This window comes from Coenobita brevimanus, chromosome 45 (assembly GCF_032717465.1).
Source record: "Coenobita brevimanus isolate Jiangsu-jjx chromosome 45, ASM3271746v2, whole genome shotgun sequence".
NCBI classification, from domain to species: Eukaryota; Metazoa; Arthropoda; class Malacostraca; order Decapoda; family Coenobitidae; genus Coenobita; species Coenobita brevimanus.
The window spans coordinates 16,565,195-16,587,148 of record NC_136998.1 but is presented as its reverse complement, the minus strand read 5'-3'; positions in this window follow the sequence as shown (position 1 = coordinate 16,587,148).

Sequence of the window (21,954 nt, the reverse complement as noted above, 5' to 3'; positions counted from 1 at the left end):
ACACAAGTGAAATACCTAAGGTAACAACAGACGAAGTAAATATTTGTCTTAAAAATATGAAAAGAGGGAAGGCTCCGGGAGAAGATGGAATAGTAACATATTTACTCTTGGGTGCCGGAGTAGAAGTACAAAATAGGCTTGCCCACTTATTTACCCACTGTATAAAACAGAAGAAAATTCCCAAAACATGGTGTAATGCAATAATTATTTTACTTTACAAAAAAGGTGACTCAAAAGATCTTAGTAACTACCGACCCATTAGCTTATTGTCAGTCATTTACAAACTCTTCACTAAAGTCCTTACGAACAGAATAACAACAATTTTTGAGGAAATCCAACCTCGTGAACAGGCAGGATTCCGATGCGGGTATTCGACCATTGATCATCTACATACAATGAACCAACTAATTGAGAAAACTATGGAATATAATAAAATACTTTGCTTAGGTTTTGTTGATTACGAAAAGGCTTTCGACTCAGTGGAGCACATAGCAATTATAAATTCATTGCGAGAACATGGAGTGAATGAGAACATTGTAAACCTGCTCGAAAACATATATAAAGAGGGAACTGCTACAGTTAAATTACATAACTCAGAAAAAAATAAGATTGAGAAGGGGGTGCGTCAGGGAGATACAGTTTCACCAAAATTATTTACAACATGCCTAGAAAGTATTTTCAGAAAGCTAGATTGGGAAAACAAAGGAGTGAACATTGATGGAGAAAAGCTAAACCATTTAAGATTTGCAGATGACATTGTCCTAATCTCAGAAACAGCAGAGGCATTGCAAGAAATGTTAAATGACCTGAAGAGAGAAAGTCTGAAAGTAGGACTGAAGATGAACCGAAGTAAAATTAAAGTAATGTTTAATCCACAGACACCAAAGAGCGTTATCAGAATAAGCGATGAAATTCTTGAAGAAGTTAAGGAGTACAACTACTTGGGACAAATACTAAAATTAACGAAAGATCATGATAGCGAAATAAAAAGAAGCATTAGAAGTCAGGTATAATTATTCCCTTGTACAAAGGAAAAGGGGAAAAAGAAGTGTGTGGTAATCATAGGGGCATTTGTCTTCTTAGTATAATAGGAAAAGTGTATGGTAGGATACTTATTGACAGAGTTAGAGAAAGAATAGAGAAATTAGTTGGAGAAGAACAGGGAGGCTTTAGGAAGGGAAGAGGTTGTGTAGATCAGATATTCATTCTTAGATCTTTAGTGGAAAACTAAGTCATTATTCAGTCAGCTGACCCTCTACTGTTCTGCCTAGTTTGGAATTAACTGAACAAAAACTGTATGGGTTTATTTCTTCATGACTTTTTATTTACGACTTTTCGGGAAATACGGGTCACGTTTCGTACCCAGTGGAATATGAAACCTCTCTGTGAAAAAATCATTAGAAAAGTAGACCGTTCAAAGAAAGAAATGAGAAGAATGAATGAGAATCTGGAGAAATCTGCGTTTTACCTGACTGTTTTAGCTACTTTGTTAGATGTTTTAGGCACAAAATAGCATGAGGACTACGGATAGATGTTTTTAAGAATTCAAAACGTCTGTGTGTGAAAGTCTTGGTAATATCTGCTTACGATTTTGGGTGAGTGGATCGATCACTACACTGAGTGTCTACTGACATTGTGATGTGTTTAGATAATATCAGAGTACACGTTGTTATGTAGTATACCTGGATAACATTATGTTGTTGATGTTATTGCTGCATCCCCAAGCTTACCTTATTGTGAACCCGGTGGATCGCAGGAAATTGGTGATTTTGACCACTTGCTTCCAGAGATCTTTTGTTGGGGTTGTGTTGAAAGAATTTCTGAGTTGTGCTACTGTGGAGAACATGGAGAGTTAATGTTTTATAGTGTGTGGGCTGAGCTGGAGTGTGGGCAAAGTAGATTCTTTGTGAGTTGTATTTGTGTGTACAGTATTGTTACAGGGATGGGTGGTGACCAGCTAGATGTATTCCTGTCCTGTGATTTTAATGAAACAAAACACAAGGGCCCGGGTGCTGTGGGGGGGAGGGGGAGGCGAGTAGCAAGCCACAGCCTTAGTATGTAGTAAAAATCCTTTAATGTTTGACATTCTGGATATAATAATTCTGATATATTTTAATATGTAAAAAACAAACTATACATTGTCAGAATTACCTTTCTTCCTGGGGGGAGGGGTGTTAATATGGCTAAAGGTTATGGGCCCGAAATGTTTCTTACCACAAAGATCCAAGATGTGTCTGTCTGGGTAGGGTAGTTTCTGAGGGGTGTATGTCTGGTGCCGTACTTAAAGGAAACCGTCTGACTGAAAGTTTTGGATGGCTATGGAGGTATGTGTTTATGTATGCGCATGTGAAGTGTAGTGGTGGGTGGAAGAGGACGGGGGGGGGGGGGGGATGTTGCTGTGTAATTCTGTGCAGTGTTGGGCTGTAGTTTTTTTTTTTTTTTTTTTTTTTACCTGGTGTGATGCAACATGAAGTTACATGTGTGGGGTGGGTCATAAACTGAAACAATGGACTGTTTGCTCCATATTTATATGGTCTTTGCATGGAGGTATTTTTTCTCTATTTGGTTTTGGTACATCTTGTTCTTCTAAAGGCTTTTTTTTTTTTTTTTTTTTTTCTTCCTCAGAGTTTATCAATGATTATGTTAATTTAAGTCAGAGCTCAGATTGGGCAAGCATAGTTATGACTGTTCTATCAAACTGTCTGTAAAATTTTTTTCAAGAATTCTTTCTTTTGAATAAATGCAGTTCCAGTGAGTCCCGTCAAAGCAGCAAGTTTACAAGATGCCCTTACAATGAAGTTACTTGTTGCTCAGAAAATGTCATGTTTGTGTTTAATGTTAAGTCTAGAATTTTGGAATACCTTTCCAGTGGAGGTGGATGGAGTTAGGCTTCTGCCTGTTGAGATATGGCATGCTCTTAACTATTGCCAAGCCATCACCAGAAGATAGTACTGTAACTGGAGGGAAGAGGTTGGCAGGCTGTGAACGAAATTACTGATTAGTGAAGGAGAAAGGAATGATCCCAGTGGAACACAATTCGACGGTCTTCTGAAATTTGACCTTTGGTTTCCGTAGAGTTCCTGAACTGGAATGCCTGAGAGTAAATTAGCCATCCATTTGTTTTCATTTTTTTCCATGCTTGTACCCAAAGTTTACTAAATTGCAATGTGTTGTGGTAAACTGCAAAAAACCTTTATGTCTGTAACTCTTTCTTCGTTTTAACCCACCAATGGCAGTGGGTTCAGAAATATGCATGCTCTCATGGCCGGGCCTGGGACAATTTTGTTCAACCTTCTAAAATCGATTTCGTTTTCTAACAGATATGAAGTGAATAGTCTGGTGCACCTGGCAATGTATCTTTTAGCTTCCTAAACCAATCCTGTGGTTCGCTATGATTCGTAGAAGATATCATAGAATTCTCTGTGCATGTGCCATTATGTAAACATATTGGTGAAAATATCCGAGAGAAAGTGACCGACTGAATGCTTGGGATGGTAGAGAAGGGTAGGGTAAACATGCCAGCAATCTTTGATGCCCTCCCATAATTGTTCTCAGTTTTCTATAGCTTGCCTTAATTTGACGTCACTGGCACGTTTACGGTAAAGCGTCGCTCAACACTGGTGGCCATTGAGGGAATAATGGTGGCTGTTTCTTGCTGAAGCCATCAAGGATCAATTGTTTTCGAGACGTGGGAGATCGGCGAATGTTTAGGTTGGAATCCACATTGGGAGTGAGAGAGAAGGGAATAAGAAGGGGTAACTATTTCTTGGTTTTGGATGGAGTGCCTAATGATATTGGTCTATTCGATCTGGAGTGCATAGAGCTATTAATCTTTATGATACAGGATTGTTGGGTTGTTTTCCTGGTCTGAGTATGGAGATGACAGATGCTTTCTTCCAGATACTGGGTATTTGGCTGTGAATCCAGAAGTTGAAAATTACCATCAGAGCCTTTATTGCAGGGGCAGGGAACATTTCTCCTATTAAGAATCATTAGGATATTTTTAACATCATTCGTGGCCATACAAAATTATCAACTTAAAAAAATATATATATATATATATTCGTTCATGAGTTTATGAAATTGCATTTAAGAATTGCCTCGCGGGCCAGATCATATGGTCTTGCGGGCCTTATACGGCCAGGAGGCCAGATATTCCCCACCCCTGCTTTATTGCTATTGGGCAATAATAGTTTAAGTGAATGGTTGAAATCTGATCAGGGTCTGCTGCATTTGAGATTTTTGTGTTGATCGGTTGCTGCACTTGTTTTGAGGTAAATGGAACTGGAGTTTGTTTACTTTGATGTTTCTTTATTTATATGTAGTGGCTCTGTTCTGAAGATGTGACCTGTGGCTTATTGACGCATATTAGTTTATTAGTCTGTCCGCTTGTTTCTTCTTGCTGGGGATGCTTCGATCATTGTTTCGTGGGGTTTGATGAGCTAGTGAGGGGTATATCTTGCATGTGTGGATATTTGTTATTTTCCAAATTTTGCTGCTGTCTGTTCTGTGACTGAGGGTAGCATGGTTTCAAGCTCTCCTAGGGTGGCCTGGGTCTTTCTGTCCTTGATTAGATGCTGTATTTGATGGCGAAAGTTGGGGTTTAGGTTTTTGGTGTTGCTACTATGTATGAGAAATTTCCTGGCTACTGTAATGATTCCGGTAAAAGATTCAACTGTTCTGTCAATGTCATCAGAAGAATCTGCGGCAATTCCTTTTAATGCTTATACTTTGTGTTGACTAAACTGTGCCCACACTGCATGTACTTAACCATGGTTGTACATGCTGTGTAGTGCTTAGGTTAGTGCTGCTACTATAATTAGCAAAGTCACTCAATTTTGTTAATGTTTTAGTGATTCTGTACAGGAAAGTTTTTAACCCATAACTGTGTTAATGCTGAGAATTACCTTTTTTTTGTCCCGTTTGTCAGAAATAATTTTTGTTTTCTTCTTACAGTATTAACTTAAAGCACCCTAACAAGAATAGGAAATAACCTTTAAATCTCGGCATGCAACAGCAAGCATGCCGTTTGACATTTAAATGTGGTTGTGTCGTGTGGATTCTCGGCCTTGCATATCCGCTTTGACATTCAATGGTTAGGGGCTGGGAAACGGAGTAAGGGAAAGGGTGGAGGGGAGAAGGGCTATGAGGATCAGGGTAAGGGATAGAGGGAAGTAAGGGGAAAGAGAATTAAGAGAAGTAGGAGATGGGAATAAAAGTATAAGGAATGATGAGGGAAGTGGTTAGGATGTAAAAGGAGGGAAGGACTTAGGGCAGGGCTATTCAACTTCTCTAGAAGTAGGGTCGAATTATGAAATTCAGAGTAACAAAAGGGCCATACATTATTTTACCTTTGTATTTTTTCACTGTCTACACAGAAAGATTCGAAAAATTCATATATTATTTGCTTCTACCCTTTCCGCAAAGTACTTAAAAAGAAAAGCCCGAAACTTTCAGTTATATGCTTGTTTATTTGTTTACATCTATTCTTCTGAGTCGGTCAAAGGGCCAAACAAAAACAACTCAAGGACCTGATTTGGCCCACGGGCCGCCAGTTGAATAGCCCTGGCTTAGTGGGTAGAAGGAGACAGGCAGAGGGATAAACAGAAGTGTGAGTTAGGGTATATGGGGAGGCAGGTGGGGGATAGGCAGGAGTGGGGGATAGGGGGCTTGAGGGTAGAGTTACTGAGTCAATCCTCTTATCGTAGCTTTTGTGAGGGTCGCTGTCGAGCTTGCAATAATTTTGAGGTCGACAGGTAAAGCCCACAAGACCCAAGCAGTCAATGTAGCTGAGGCCCCTCAATATTCTCCAAAATTATTATTAGTGGACGTTGCAGCAGTGCATACAATACATGAACCTTATATTTCGGTATTAGGTTTAAATTAGAGCAGTGGTTCTCAACTGGTGGTCCCTGGACCACTGGTGGTCCATGGTGACTTTCTGGGTGGTCCACAGGACGTTCACTATATTTGGTAATAAACTAGAGATTGGTGCATATATTTTTAAATTTATTGAATATTCAGAACGAAAAATTTAATCAAAATAAATTATTGGCCATTCATTTTATTGTATTATTCCTATTGATTATTCCAGTATGATTGGTACTTACCCAAATCTGTCAACACGTGCAGTCAGATGTCTTCTGCCATTTGCATCAACTTCCATGTGTGAGAGCAGATTTTCATGTTTGTTGCACATTAAGTCCAAACAGAGGAATCGGCTTGCAGTGGAAAGCAATATTCATTGTGCATTGAAAAGCTTGTCAGTGAGAAGAGAATTCAAAAGTCTGGTTGCAAAGAAAAATGTTGGTTGTATACTCCTACATAATTTCAAAATTCTGTTTGTTAGAAATAAATTTCACAGCAAAATGTTAGAGAAGTATTCATTGTCTATGCTTTATTTATCATTACTCAAAAATGAATTGATCCAGGATATTTTTTTAACTGGGCTGGTGGTCCATGGTTTGAAACGAGAACCACTGACTTAGAGGAACTCGTCAGTTGGATGCACGAAACGTTCATAGCTTTTCGGTGGGCGATTGTGTTCTTGTGTTGTAATGAGATTTGGGCCGATTGAGTTCGATATGGCTGCATTTTGTGAGGTCAGGTGGCTTGTCCATGGTCAGAGGCATTACCGAAGAGGTAGGCGGTCACTTTCCAGTAAATTATTGTGCAGAGAGGAGCCATCAATTAACGCATGAATGGATGAACTCATCCCAAGTTATTTTGCAGTGATGGGATATTCCCTTCCCCATCTTCTCCTCCCTTCCCTTCCCTCATGTCGCACCCCTTCTTTCCTCTCACCTCACCTCATCTCACCTCTCCTCAATTCTTCTCACTCACCTCACCTCACCTCTGGTTTCCTCACCTCTCCTCACCTCTCCTCACCTCACCTCACATCATCTATCCCCACCATACCTTACATCACCTAACCTCTTCTCAGGTATCCTCACCTTACCTCACCTCAGGCCTCCTGACCTTTCATAATCTCACCTCATCTTACCCTCATCACTGACCTTGGTAAATGGTACTTTATTGCACAGTAACATTTGGTACACCATTTATTTGTATCCCCAAAGATCACTAATGAATAAACGGAAGACAGACGGGACAAGTAAGAACCCTAAAGGAACTCCATTACTGAAAAAACAGGGAAAAATAAACAGTTACCGTCTACAACGACACTGGATAGAACGACCTTCCGGGAACCTACAGACGTAGACAAAAGGATAGACACCTTAAGAGGGTAACATGGACGTGTAAGATTTGTTTCACATTCGATCGAAAGCCTCGAAAATGTCAAATGCAATGGCAAAGGTGTAATCAAACCTGAAAGTCAAATGACCAGGAGTTAGAGAGACAATTGCCTGCTGGGCGTCCCTGGTAGAATCCCTATGGGTGTCAGATTTAAGTTATTCCGAGGAAATTAACTACGACAAATATGTTACAGATAGAGTCAAAGTGTTAGAAATACAAGATATTAAAGCCATTGAGTAATCATCAGAGGTTAGGACCAATTACATACTTCAGGCCAGGCTGAACGAGAGCAAATTTCTCGGCAAGAAGTAAAGATAAAAGATTATATAAAGACATTACTCTGCCTATGCAGAATGTAAGCACATACTCAGTTCTTGAGACCAACAGCGATGACCCTATCAGGATCGTATGCCTTATTAGTATTAGGAAAATGAGTGCCGTATGTACAGCACTTAAAGAAAAATACCATCACTTTAAGATGAACATAGTCTTTGCAATAGAAGTATCTTGGGTAGAGCTGTACTGGCTAGTATATTAACCTCTTGCGAATATGAACCATCAAAACATAAAGAAGATAACGACAAAGATGACAATAATGATGATGATTTTTGTCATTTTCATATCATCATTATCACCATCATTCATTTCAATCTTTGCTGTGACCTAAGAGATGGATTAAAGAAGGATCCAGAAGAAAAAAAAAGAAATGAATAAATAATGGAAGAAATCAAACAATACGGACAGTAATATGGACCACATTATAATTTGCAAATCATCGAATCCTTCCTGATTATACTGATACTACTACTACTACTCCTTCTACTGCTACTACTACTACTACTTCTACTGATGATGATGATGATGATGGTGATGATGATGATGATGATGATGATGTAATGATAGTACTGCTACTATTACTACTACAACTACTACTACTACTGATACTACAACAACTACTACTATTACTGCTGCTACTACAACTGATACTACAACAGCTACTACTATTACTGTTGCTACTACTACTACTATTACTACTACTACTGATGATGATGATGCGATGATACTACCACTGCTACTACTACTACTAATACCACTACTACTACTACTGCTACTACCACTCCTGGTACTATTGCTTCTGCTACTAGTAATAAATAATGATAAAAATACCACGACTTTGTCTAATACTACCACTGCTACTACAGGTACATTACCGATTTTCCGGCACCCTAGGTTCTAGAGCCGTGCCGGAAGAACCGTTCTGCCGATATAACGGAGGTCACTTTGTCACAAATCGTAATCCAACACGGACCAAAGGAGGTCACGTATAACATTTCAGCAATACACCTCTGACCCAGTATCCTTTAGTGTAAGCACACTCATGGGCCCAAAAAGCCCATTCCATCACTCAACTCTGTCAGAATCATTCCATCATCACTCGATCATGTTTAACACTCTTATCGTATTTCATAGCTTTTTTAATGCTCATTTGTTTCTTTCAATCATTGTCTGCATAGAATTTTAGAGTTTTTTCCCTTTGTTTTTTCATGTAATAAACAGATTACGAATCATTACCTTGTTGTCACACAGTTTCCCGAGAGGAACACCATGGTCTCCCTCCCCCCCCCCCTTTTTTTATCTTGATTTTTTACTTCCACCATTGAAGGTGGAGGAGGTTATGTATTCGCCAATGTTTGTTTGTCCAAAACGATATCTCCAAATGTTCTCCGTGAATTTCAGTGAAATTTTGAGGAAGGGTGGGTCATGGACCAAGAAAGAATTGATTAAATTTGGGGGCAGATCCGGGTCCAGATCCGGCGTATTTAGCAAAATATCTCCAAAAGTTCTCAATGAATTTCAATAATATTTTGTGGAAAAGTGGGCTATGGGTCAAGGAACAGTTGGTTACGTTTGGAGGCAGATCCGGATCCTATGTATTCCACACAATATCTCCACATTTCCGAATCCGGATCCTTTTCAGTGATATTGGCGGAGGTATGCGCTCTACGAGAGCTTTCTAGTTGTTTTTGTTTTTAGCATGATAAAAGTGCCTTACTGCATTAAATCTCCTGAAACAGCTGTTAATAAATCGTTCTGAACAGACGGGTGAGTGACAATATAAGATACGGGCAGCCAGTTCGGTAGGTCACTGGGTGGCTACGTATCGGTTGCTATGGTAACGGCGTGCCTTGCAGGACTGACTTTCACAGGTAAACAACGCCAATACGTAGTAACGCTTTATTCACTCAACACTCACAAGCACAAGCGGGTGGGACTGGTTGAGGTAGCATGGATAACATGTGTACAATGAGCTATATATGGCCATCTCTTTTAAATTATATATGATAATTATACTCAAACACACAAGGGTCTTAGATCTTATACAGACCCGCATATCAGTACTTCTTGCTCTCAACGTGGTTTTAATGCACTATTTTTTTTTTTTAATCTGCTGACTTACCTCAGCTACTGTGAGCTGCATAAAGAATTATACTGTTGTCTTTGACAGCGTGGACAGGCTTCCTATCTGCACATTCCTGGACACTGTATACACCACTCCCCCCCCCCCCAACACCACCAATAGCATCTGGGGATGAACTAATTTGCTAAAATCTTTTTAGGATGTTCTAACCCTTGCAATGGATATAACCCGTTTTCCCTTTCCACTTTTTTTTTTTTTTTTAATCTCATGTATCATCAAGGAAGACTGTGCAGCCACTGAGAATGCTGAATGTCTCCAACTCTATTCCCACTCCCTCAAAGCACATGAAGTCGCTTCCCATACCATAAGCACCTTGATTCACAATAATAATACAAAAAAAAAAAAAATCTTTCCTTTTTGGAGAGTCTATCCCTTACAATGACTATATTCCGGTTTTTATTAACTAAATATTGATACCAATACCACAGGTGGAGTGGGCAGGTTGTTTACAGACACAGGGATAGACTAAATGTCTTCAGCTCCCCAGCCTCCAAAGCTGATAAATTAAGACAATAGCTCAGAAAAACATTCTGATGAACTGGCTAATACCTTCTCAGAACAAAAACACTTTATTCAAAACACATCACTAAAAAAAAAAAAAAAAAAAAAAAAAAAAAGTATGCATACATATTTGGGTGTGGGAAGAAATATATATATTCACGTATGGGGTAATGCAGTCGGTATCATGCAGCTGAAACATTCAGCCTAATAAACTTTATATTTTACTCCCTAGATGGAAAAAAAGACTAAAGTCGGAGCTAGAGTGAAAAGCCACGTACATGTGCGTTTCTTCTCTTTCAAGTTTTACAAACACTTTCTTTCATTTGATAATACAGGCACTACAGAAGTCAAGGGCTGGCAGACAGAATATTTAATCAAGAATTTTTATTGAGGATGGAGAAATAAACAATTTTCTTTTTTGATAAACTATTACCCTGTCTAGTGCATAAAGCAAAACTTGAGCACAGAATAGATGCAGTAAACTGCCACATGTATTGCGTCCTTCAGAGATTACATTTAACACAAGAAGACAAAAAATTATTTCTTGGCACCCGAATTGATTAACGTCGCCAAGGGGGTTAATGTAAAATTTTCACGTCACTTGACTAGGTGAATGTAGTACTGTTTGCTCCATTGGAAGCGGTGGTGGTGACTAAAACCAGCTCCTGTGATCTGGTTTCAAACACAAAGTCCTATGTTTTATACGTTAAACCCCTTCACTATCCTCCACACCAAGGTCTAAAGAATACCAGGTCTAACTGCGAACAGGTGGCGTGACGTCACGCGGCCTACCTGCCCCTCTCCCCCTCTCTCCCCTACCCTTACTTCTCCTGTTTGCTCCATTTTCTGTTGTGTACACTATCCTTCACTGACAGCTCCGGTTTCTTAACACCATATAGATTTAAAAAAAAATGATATATTGCCCTCTGCTTTATTAGCTTTTGCATAATTTTGCTATATTGCCTTCAGTATTTACAATTGTTTAGAATGCACATTCTAATAAATATACGGCTGTGGGAAATATTTCCCCCCAGAGCAATTGCGCTCTCTACTTTTATCATAGTTGCCCTTGGTTAAAGGCAGAGAAAAACTTGAGACCGTTGTTAATTGTTCAAGCGGTTTTAATAACCCAGAAATTACGTTCTCTTTAATAATTCTTGTTATTGATAAATTAAATGCTACTGCATTTAACCCCCGTGGACAACTATACATTGTAAATACATGTAATTACGTGGAATTTTCCACTGCCCTAAACTGCGTCTGCGCATTAGATGATGTGGCGAGGATGAAAAGGATCTTCGTGTAAAGCAGATGTGGAATTATGAAATTACATAGTTAAAGGGAATATTTGGTTTAACTTTAGTTTAATGAAAACTAAGATTAATTTGTTAGATTCACCCTGTACATTTCATGATGTAATCTAACTGTATTTAGTACTGTAATTAATTAATAGTTGGCAACCCACAATTCTATGAGGAGCTGGGGCTTGCTGCATTCACTCACTCTGTTCCTAGACAGAGTTAAGCTAGCACGTTGTATATAAGCACCTATAGGATGCTTGATAGCTCAAGCAACTTACACTAAGCAGCCCATCGTCATCGATTATCGATCACTCCCTCTTCACTAGCTAAGTAACCTTTACGAATTGGCCAATTCAAGGGAGGATTAGCTATGAGATAGAAGAGAAATAGTTATTGTAGGTGAGTTAAGGTTAAGTTACGTTTCACCTAACTCTATGAGACTTGTTTGAATTACTTAAGGACAACTTTATGGACGAGTAACGACCTACGAGTTGTTTATTAGGAAATACCAGAAATTTCTTACAAAGCGGTGCCCCGGCGTGGATACCGACTTGGATACATTAAATATTTTTCACATTGTGGTGCCTAGAAAGAGGGCCCCGATTTGTTTACCAGAACTATTAAACATTTTTCACATTATTGGTGCCCCGACTGAGTGAGGAGAGCCGATGTGTGCTTTTGTTGGGCACAGTTAACTACCACGTTCGATTGAAGTGGAAGACGTGGACGTACGTGTCTATAGAGCTCCGGCTGGAAAGGCAAGCTCTTTCTCTGAAGATGAAAGGCTGAATGCAGTATTAGATTGGGAGCATGACCGTACTGTCCTATTCCTTGAAGGAAATGACAACCATGAGGACGTGGAGGTCAATGACGTGGTGGAGAATATTTTAGCAGTGGTGGGAGCCATAGAGGGCTCTTGTAAATCCTCAGTAGCCATAACTCTCCCCGAGCCAAGGAACCTGCCATATGGCTGTCCAGTTTGTTATGGAACATATAAATTAATTAGCAAAGCTGTAAACCGAAAGTTGCTACGGATCAGGAAGGGAAGGGATTTCATACAGTTTAATGCCAAGCCTTTCCAAGCAATGTTGAAAGCTGATGGTATACACTGGAACCGTCATGGTAGGGAAGCGGTCCTGCAGAAATTTATAAATTATATAGAACATAAGAAAGGAGAGTTCTATGCTGTACAAGCTATGGGTGGGCCTATGGAGTATTGGGGTAATTAATTCTGAGCTCAAGGAATATGGGTGTTTTGGCAATTGAGTGTGGGAATGAAATATAACCCTAGAGGTTTAATAACCCTGGGGGATAGATTGAAATTATAGACCTAATCCCTACACTCCTCAAAATTAAATGAATAATTAGCTGAGCTGTAATGAATATTTCGAAATTGAGAGGGGGGATAAATGCAACCTTAGAGGTTTAATAACCCAGGGGGATAGTTTGCACAAAGAGGACCTAATCCCTACCCTCTTCAAAATTTAAAATAATCAGATCATTACTAAGTTGGGGTAAATTTGTGGTTGGAATTCATAATTAAATTATTAAACATGTCTGTTTCCTTATTGCAAAGATCTTCTAGTAGTATGGCAGGATGGGCAACTAGAGCCATAAATGATTGTAACCAGTCGTTGGACGAAATACCTCTGTCCAAGGAGAAAATAAATAGTCTCCTAAATATCCTGAAAGATCGATGGAATAAGTATGAAGAGAGTTACATAACTTTAGAAATGGCTATAGTAAAGGCTGGGAATAAGGAACTCTTAGAGTCAGAAACTACGAAGTTTGAAAGCAAATTAGAAGAATACTTAGCTGTAGTAAAGACACTAGAGGCAAAATTAGCCGACACTGCCGCGGAAACACAAGTTGTGGCACAGCAGAGTAGAGCTGTGTTACCACAAATAACGCTTCCGGAGTTTGATGAGGAGCAGAACTGGAAATCCTTCTGGGACCAGTTCAAATATTTGGTGCACGATAGAACAGATCTCCCTAAAGTCAGCAAACTTACGTATCTGTTAGGACAGGTCAAAGGAACACCATATCAACTGATAAAAGAATTATCAGTAGAAAATAATTATGAGGTGGCCTTGACCATCCTTAGACAAAACTACGAAGACAGGGAGCAAGTTATTACTCAATTATTGAAGGCTCTAATTGAATTACCCATACTTAGACACGATTTTGAGTCCTTGCAAAAATTTAGATTTGCAATAAGTTGTAATTTAAAGTCCTTAGGTACTTACGAAGATATTAAGACATCAGATTGGGTGCTTTCAAGAACTGTGTCCTTAAAGCTACCACCGAAAACCAAGGATGCTTTGTATGGTCGGTACCAAAAGGATCATTTCTCCTGCGAAGAGAGTGAGGAAGGCTTGATGCAACTCTGTTAACATTTGCAAGGAACAGTAAAAACTACTGAGGTCAAACAGAAGACTGAAATAAAGAACAACCCACTAATCAACTAGTTAGGAAAGCTAAGTCAGAGAAGACTAAGTATGTGCCTAAAGAAGAGATAGGTGCTTTCCTTGGCTCCTTAAAGGCTGAGGATAAAGTATTAAAGCCAAGGAATAGACATGCTGAGGATATTAACCCCTCCGTGGCCGAAGGCCCGGAATTTTCCGTGCACCCCAGGCCGACGCCAGGGTCATTTTTTGAAGTTTCGAAAATTGATTTTTTTGTCTTGCCATATTGAAGAGAAAGTTTAGATGCACCTAACAATGCAAATCCCAGCTTCCTAGACGTATCTGTGGCTTGCAGTGAAGCGAAGAAGTTACAGAAATATCGGCAACCGATATCGCTGCCCAGGGGACTGCCGCATTGCACCTGGGCAGGTGTTATTTTTTTTTTTACCTCCCAAAACAATGCGAATGGTGCTGAAATGTTATGCATATATGAGATATGATTATATCGAATGATTTCAGTACACAATCTGTTAGGAATGGCTGGAAAAAAAAATGTTATGAATACATTTTCACCTTTTTGATATAAAATAGGTTTATGGTAGTTTCGAGTAATTTTATACGTTATCGTTGTGCCCATGCTTGGAAAAGGGAGCGAAAGAGTTGAATTTTCAGTCCTAAATGAGAAAACTGCACGTCCTCCAAGGCTAGACTCTGCCACGGGAAAATAAGTGGAGGGTCAGTCCGGTTAGCAATAAGGAAGTTGAGTCGCAACTTCCAGCTCCCATACGACGAGCATGGCTAAAAATAGAATCGTAATGCAGTTTCAGAACTAAGAATAAGTCTAATTATTACGAATACAGATACAAAGCAGAAACAAATACGTTTACCGACGGGGGAAAACGTATTTTTTCCGTAATAACATGTTCATCTTTATCATTTTACGTTTCATCTTTATCATTTTACCATGTTATTTTCACAAAATATATTGCTGTCTCGTAAACAGGGTGGTTGTGTGTGTTTTGCAAGGGAGGAAAAAGATTGTATTTTCTTTTCTGGGTCGAGATAATGGGTGTAACTATGTGTGTTTAGGCATGGCCACAAGCGAAAAAATCGTACATCCACTCGTCACAACAGCATGTGGTGAACTGACGGACGGATGATACGTGAGAGGGTGAAGTCAAGGTCAGTCTCATGTCCCATATTTTCGTTCACTTCCCGAAAAATTTCATTTTTCTACAGGTTGTATTGCATCAAATGATCCAGACCATTAAAGCAAACCTGAACAAATACTGTAGGTAAAGATACCAAGACAAAAATGTATTTTTCTGTTATCATGTCTTTTTTGTATGTGCCTGTATTACTTCATAATCGTAAACAGGTGGTTGTATGTGTTTTGCAAGAGAGGACAAAGATGATATGTTCTGCCTGGGTCGAGATAATGGGTGTAGTTGTGCTTGTTAAGACATGGCCAGGAGCGAAATAATCGAAAATCCACTTATCACAGCAGCAGGCTCTGAGCTGCTGGATGGGGTGTATGGGAGTGTAGTGTAGGTCAGTGTGCAGACATTCAGAACGTCCATTCACTTCCCAAAAGTTTTTGCAGTTTTTTACAGGCCGCTCTCAAACGACGCCAGCGGCCATTTATCGGCTAAACGTCATTCAACGCCGACGGCCATGGAGGGGTTAAAGAAGTAAAACCTTCCATGGTAAAACACAGGAAAGTTTGTGTATTTTGTGGTGAGCCACATTGCAGTGCATCTTGTCAACGGTATCCTGATTATGCTTCTAGAGTAGGAAAGCTTCTGGAACTGGGGTGTTGCATAATCTGTATGAACTCCAAACATACTGCTGCAGATTGTAAGGCTAAATTAAATCATTGTTTTAAATGCAAAAAAGATCATCATCATATTGCTTTATGCCCTACGATGAAAACTGAGGTTCCTAAACCCGCAAGTGTCAATATGACAATTGCAAAAGGGAATGCTCCATTAGTAATGCCAGCTGCAATACCCATAGCAGATGTAAAAGTATTGTTTGGGAATAGAAACCAATTAGTATGTACCCTGTTTGATACGGGTGCTCAGAAAACCTTCATTTCTGCAGACATTGTGAAGAAATTAAAGTTACCAGTTATCGGCAAGTTAAATCCAGCCATTACAGGATTCTTAACAACTAAGAAAGCTCAGTCTTTGGATTTAGTTAGACCTGTAATACAATTAGGCAGATATAAATGCCGTATAACAGCAGCTGTGCTTGATAATATGGAGACAAGTATATATATAAAGGGATTGAAGGAAACCTCTAATCATCTACAAAGCTCAGGGATAAGGTAGGTTAAATGGGATGTGGAATCAGATACTGTGGGTCCCATAAAAATGATAATTGGTTCTGATTATTGTGGAAGATTCCTACATAAGACTTTCAAAAGGAATAAGGTACAGTTGTTCAAGAGTCCAGGAGGTAACCTTATTATGGGTCAGTTGCCTTTTCGAAAACAAGTTAAAAGAGAGGCAAAACTAGTAGACTCAGTCTTTGTTACCCCCACACAGTCATTGATGGTAGTTAGAATAGGTGCAGAATTGGAGCCTGCTCAGATAATTGACTTCTTGGATGAAAATATTGAACCTGTACGTAAATTGTGGGACCTAGACAGTGTAGGTATACACTCTGAGGAACCAACCCCTGAAGATAAAATAACATTGGACTTGTATAATCAGTCTGTGGAATTTAAGGATGGACAGTATTGGGTAGGATTACAATGGAAACTAAACCATTCGGAGTTACCAACAAATTACCATGCAGCTAAAGCTCAGTTAAATTCTATTCTAAGAAAGTTGAGAGATAAACCAGAACATCTGACCCTATGTGATAATATTATAAAGGATCAATTGAAGAATAAATCTATAGAAGAGGTAGAATTCCCTGTTAACCACAAAGAAGGACACAACTTACCACATCATGCTGTAAGCAATGATTCAGTAACTACTCCCATAAGGAGAGTATTCAACTGTAGTAGTAAAGCGTCCAAGGGATCAGCTAGCTTGAACGATTGCCTATACTCTGGACCTACGCTAACAGAGAAGTTAGGGAATGTGTTACTAAGATTTAGAGAGAAACCTTATGCTTATACAGCGGACATTAGTAAGGCTTTTCTCAGAATAGGACTGAGAGAAGAGGATAGGAAATTTACAAAATTACTCTGGCCTCATGATCCTCAAATGAGGATAGTCCATTGAAGACTTACTGTTTCCGATCGGTGCTCTTTGGCTCTTGTGCTAGTCCTTTCCTACTTTGCAACACTTTAAAGCATCATTTTGAAAATGCCAAATGCCCAGAAATAGGGCAAGCTTTTTACATGGATAATTTGCAAGGTGTTGCTGAAACAGAGTCGGAAGCTTTGAAGGCTTATGAAGTAGCCAATTCCGAATGTGGGAAGGCAAATTTGCCGTTACAGAGCTGGAATATAAATTCACCGCTTTTGAGGAATAAAATACAAGAGGACTATCCAGATTCTGACATTCCCAAAATTCAAAATGTGTTAGGTCTTAACTGGGATACAACAGCTGATGTAATAAGTTTGAAACCAATTAAATTCTCTGATGTCACTCTCATCAAGAGTTCCTTGTTAAGTCAGGTTTCCAAGCTATTTGACCCATTAGGATTTGTCAGTCCTATAGTTATTAGGGGTAAATGTTTAGTACAGGAGGCTTGGCGAGAAAAGTTAGACTGGGACACTGAATTAGGTGAGACATATGTGGAACAATGGGAACAGATTAGAAAGGAGTTTGAAATCACATCAAGCATATGTGCTCCCAGGGAAATAAACAGTAATGAGAAGTCGCACTTACACATATTTTGTGATGCTTCTCAATGGGCCTATGGAGCAGTAGCTTATTGCGTAACAGGAGAGGATAGTAAGATTATTATGTCCAAAGCCAGAGTTGCATCAATTAAAGGAAGAACACTACCTCAAATGGAATTAGCTTCCTTAGAAGTAGGAACTAAATTGGCCAGGTATATAACCACTACTCTTAATACTCAGTTTGAGGATATTTACATATGGACTGACAGTGAGATTTGTGTTTACAGGATAGGAAAGGAAGACAGTAAAATTTCTTTCGTCCGTAATAGAGTGAAGACTATTAAAGAGCTGTCTTCCAAATTTAATTTCATGCATGTGTCCTCCAAACAAAATCCAGCTGATCTGCTCTCGAGAGGTTCGACCGTAAGGAGACTGAGCAAAGATAATTTGTGGTTTAAAGGTCCCAGATGGTTACTCACTAAGGATTGGCCTGAACAGAAACTGTACAGTATTGCTGAGGTTAGTGTAGTGAACTTGGATCCTGTAGTACCTGAGCCAGAAGTAATTGACATCAGACGATTCTCGTCAATAAGACAACTTTTAAATACTACTAAATTAGTTGTTGAATTTTTGAATAAGAAGGTGGGGTTTCAGAAATTAGATCCCCTACAATACTGGCTGAAAAGAGTACAAAGGAATTCTTACGGGGAAATATATAAACTTTTAGGCCAAGACACTGGGAAAGGGAATAAGCTGATGAAGAATTTAGGCTTGTTCTTAGACGGAAAAGGTCTGATAAGATGTCAAGGCTGACTGGTAAAGGCTAACTAGCCCACCCAAACCAAACACCCCATTTTATTACCTAAGAGTGGATGCTTTGTACAACTTATTATAATAGAAGCCCATGATTCCACTCTCCATGGAGGTGTACCACATACCTTAGCCCAAATTCGGGAAAGGTACTGGATTCCTAAGGGTAGACAGGTTATTAAAAAATATCTCAAAAACTGTATCATTTGTAGGAGGTATGAGCAGCGACCTTATATCTACCCAGGACCACCAGCCCTACCGAAGGATATTCCCATAAAGTTTACATTTGTTTATTTACTTGTGCCTACACAAGGGCAGTCCATCTAGAATTAGCAGAAGACCTAAGCTCAGAGACATTCCTCAATGTCTTTCGCAGATTTGCCGCTAGAAGGTCTTGTCCTGGGAAGCTAATAAGGGACAACGGAACTAATTTCGTTGGAGCAGCACCTTTACTGTTGAACATAATGAACGACCCAAAAGTTAAGTCAGCGCTGGGAATCCGAAATTGTATTTGGCAGTTCACAGCTCCAAGAGCTCCATGGCAAAATGGATTAACCGAAAGAATAATTGGTATTGTCAACAACTGCCTGAGGAAAACATTACTGTACATATAACTAAGATCACGAGAGAAGATTTAAGAACATTAATAACTGAAATTGAAACAAGGATTAATAATAGACCCCTGACTTATCTAGATGACACTAGCATCTCGCTAGAGGCCTTAACACTGGCTCATGTGTTATATGGCAGGAAGCTCCATCCGATGCCTTGTGTGGATATCCAGGAAGAAGTTGATGATCCTAACATAGAAAATAATGATTTAGGACAACATCTTCGGGAGGGATATCAACGTCTGAAAAAGGTGTTGGATACTTTGAATAGACATCGGAGCGAGGAGTATCTTTTGAGCCTACGCGAGAGGTTTCATGGAGCTCAGGCTGCCAGCAACAAATCAGTCATTAACATAGGAGATGTGGTCTTAGTGAAGACCGAACAGTTAAGATCCCAGTGGCCATTAGCTAAAGTGATCTCCACACACCCAGATTCTGAGGGGGTGCTGAGACTCGTAAAAATAAAATGTAGGGGACATACCAGTATAAAAACTATTGATAAACTGGTACCCCTTGAGTTAGCAGCCACTCCGGATCCAGGGGATGGTGAAGATCAAACGGGTCAAGAGGCGCGACCTAGAAGGGCTGCAGCACAGGGTTCTCAAGATCTATGGAGGGAACTCTTGGCTAAGGGTCATATTACATGATACAGTGTATCATTTTCCGCTGGCCCAAAAACTGTGGGAAATATTTTCCCCCAGAGCAGTTGCGCTCGCTACTTTTATCATAGTTGCCCTTGGTTAAAGGCAGAGGAAAACTTGAGACCATTGTTAATTGTTCAAGCGGTTTTAATAACCCAGAAATTACGTTCTCTTTAATAATTCTTGTTATTGATAAATTAAATGCTACTGCATTTAACCCCCGTGGACAACTATACATTGTAAATACATGTAATTATGGGGATTTTTCCACTGACTTAAACTGCGTCTGCGCGTTAGATGACGTGGCGAGGATGAAAAGGATCTTCATGTAAAGCAGATGTGGAATTAAGAAATTACATAGTTAAAGGGAATATTTGGTTTAACTTTAGTTTAATTAAAACTAAGATTATTTTGTTAGATTCGCCCCGTACATATCATGATGTAATCTAACTATATTTAGTACTGTAATTAATTAATAATTATGAGGAGCTGGGGCTTGCCGCATTCATTTACTCTGTTCCTAGACAGAGTTAAGCTAGCACATTGTATATAAGCACCTATAGGACGCTTGATAGCTTAAGCAACTTACACTAAGTAGCCCATTGTCACCAGTTATCGATCACTCTCTCTTCACTAGCTAAGTAACCTTTACGAACTGGCCAATTCAAGGGAGGATTAGCTATGAGATAGAAGAGAAATAGTTATTGTAGGTGAGTTAAGGTTAAGTTACGTTTCACCTAACTCTATGAGACTTGTTTGAATTACTTAGGGACAACTTTATGGACGAGTAACGACCTACGAGTTGTTTATTAGGAAATACCAGAAATTTCTTACATAGCGGTGCCCCGGCAGTGATACCGACTTGTATACATGAACTATTTTTCACATTTTGGTGCCCAGAAAGAGGGCCCCGATTTGTTTACCAGAACTATTAAACATTTTTCACAACGGCAACAAACAATATACTGAACAATATCTGAAGGCAAAACAACAAATTTACAATATCTTTTTTAAGAACTTGCATGGCTTCCTTCCCTGGCTTGAAAGGTTTCCCATGATAACACATATTTTCCATCTCTCTTAATTGTTTCTGAAACTCTTCACTGGCTACCATTAACTGTCCTCTCTGCCTGCTTATAAATTCTGCCCAGTTACTGTCATTTTCTCCTTCACCATCTGCTCTCAAGAACTCATGCTGGAGGAACTTACATAATGTGTGGCCAGACTACTAAAGCAGGACAAAGATAACAACGTTTGTTTAATCTGCTAGAATAAGATGAGGATAGCAAAGAAGATTGTTCTCTCCCTCTCTCTTTCTGTGTGTGTGTGTGTGTGTGTGTGTATATATATATATATATATATATATATATATATATATATATATATATATATATAGAGAGAGAGAGAGAGAGAGAGAGAGAGAGAGAGAGAGAGAGAGCCTCTGTGGTACAGTGGTAGAGTGTGTGTTTCGTACACGGGTGAGCCAAGGTTCGCGCCCCGCCAGGGTAATAAACTTTGGGAATGTTCACCCAGCCACGTACTACTTTGGTGTACACAAGGGGTGCCGTGGTTGAACCAGTGTCGCTTACTATTAAGTACACTTGCACTCAGTCGGTTTGCGCGGGCCGACTACACTAGGTTCACAGACTACACACACATCCATAGCCACTACAACACTACCAGTTCACTTACAAGCACTTCTCATCCTACATACAATCTCTACCACACCACTTGGTTGAGATACATTGCTGTATCGTCCCGACTTCGATCGGGATAGGCTGGTCCTGCAATGGATGCTCAAACGGCTGATGATGATGATATATATATATATATATATATATATATATATATATATATATATATATATATATATATATATATATATATATATTGTTACATAGCCTATGATTTCATCATCCTTTGTGTAATTTTAACGCACAGTTGCTGCATGTTTGATCACGAGCGTGTTCTGCCTCAGTCCCCCCCTTCTACCGTTATAGTAGAGTGAGTCGTTCTCTCTGTTGTCCAGAGCGGGATTGTGAACTCTATGTCCCCATGGCTTTCATTTGCGCGTCCTCTTACAAGTTGTATCAGGCTCTGCCGGCCCCTATATAATGAGCTCAGTCTCTGCATCATTGCCACTTAGA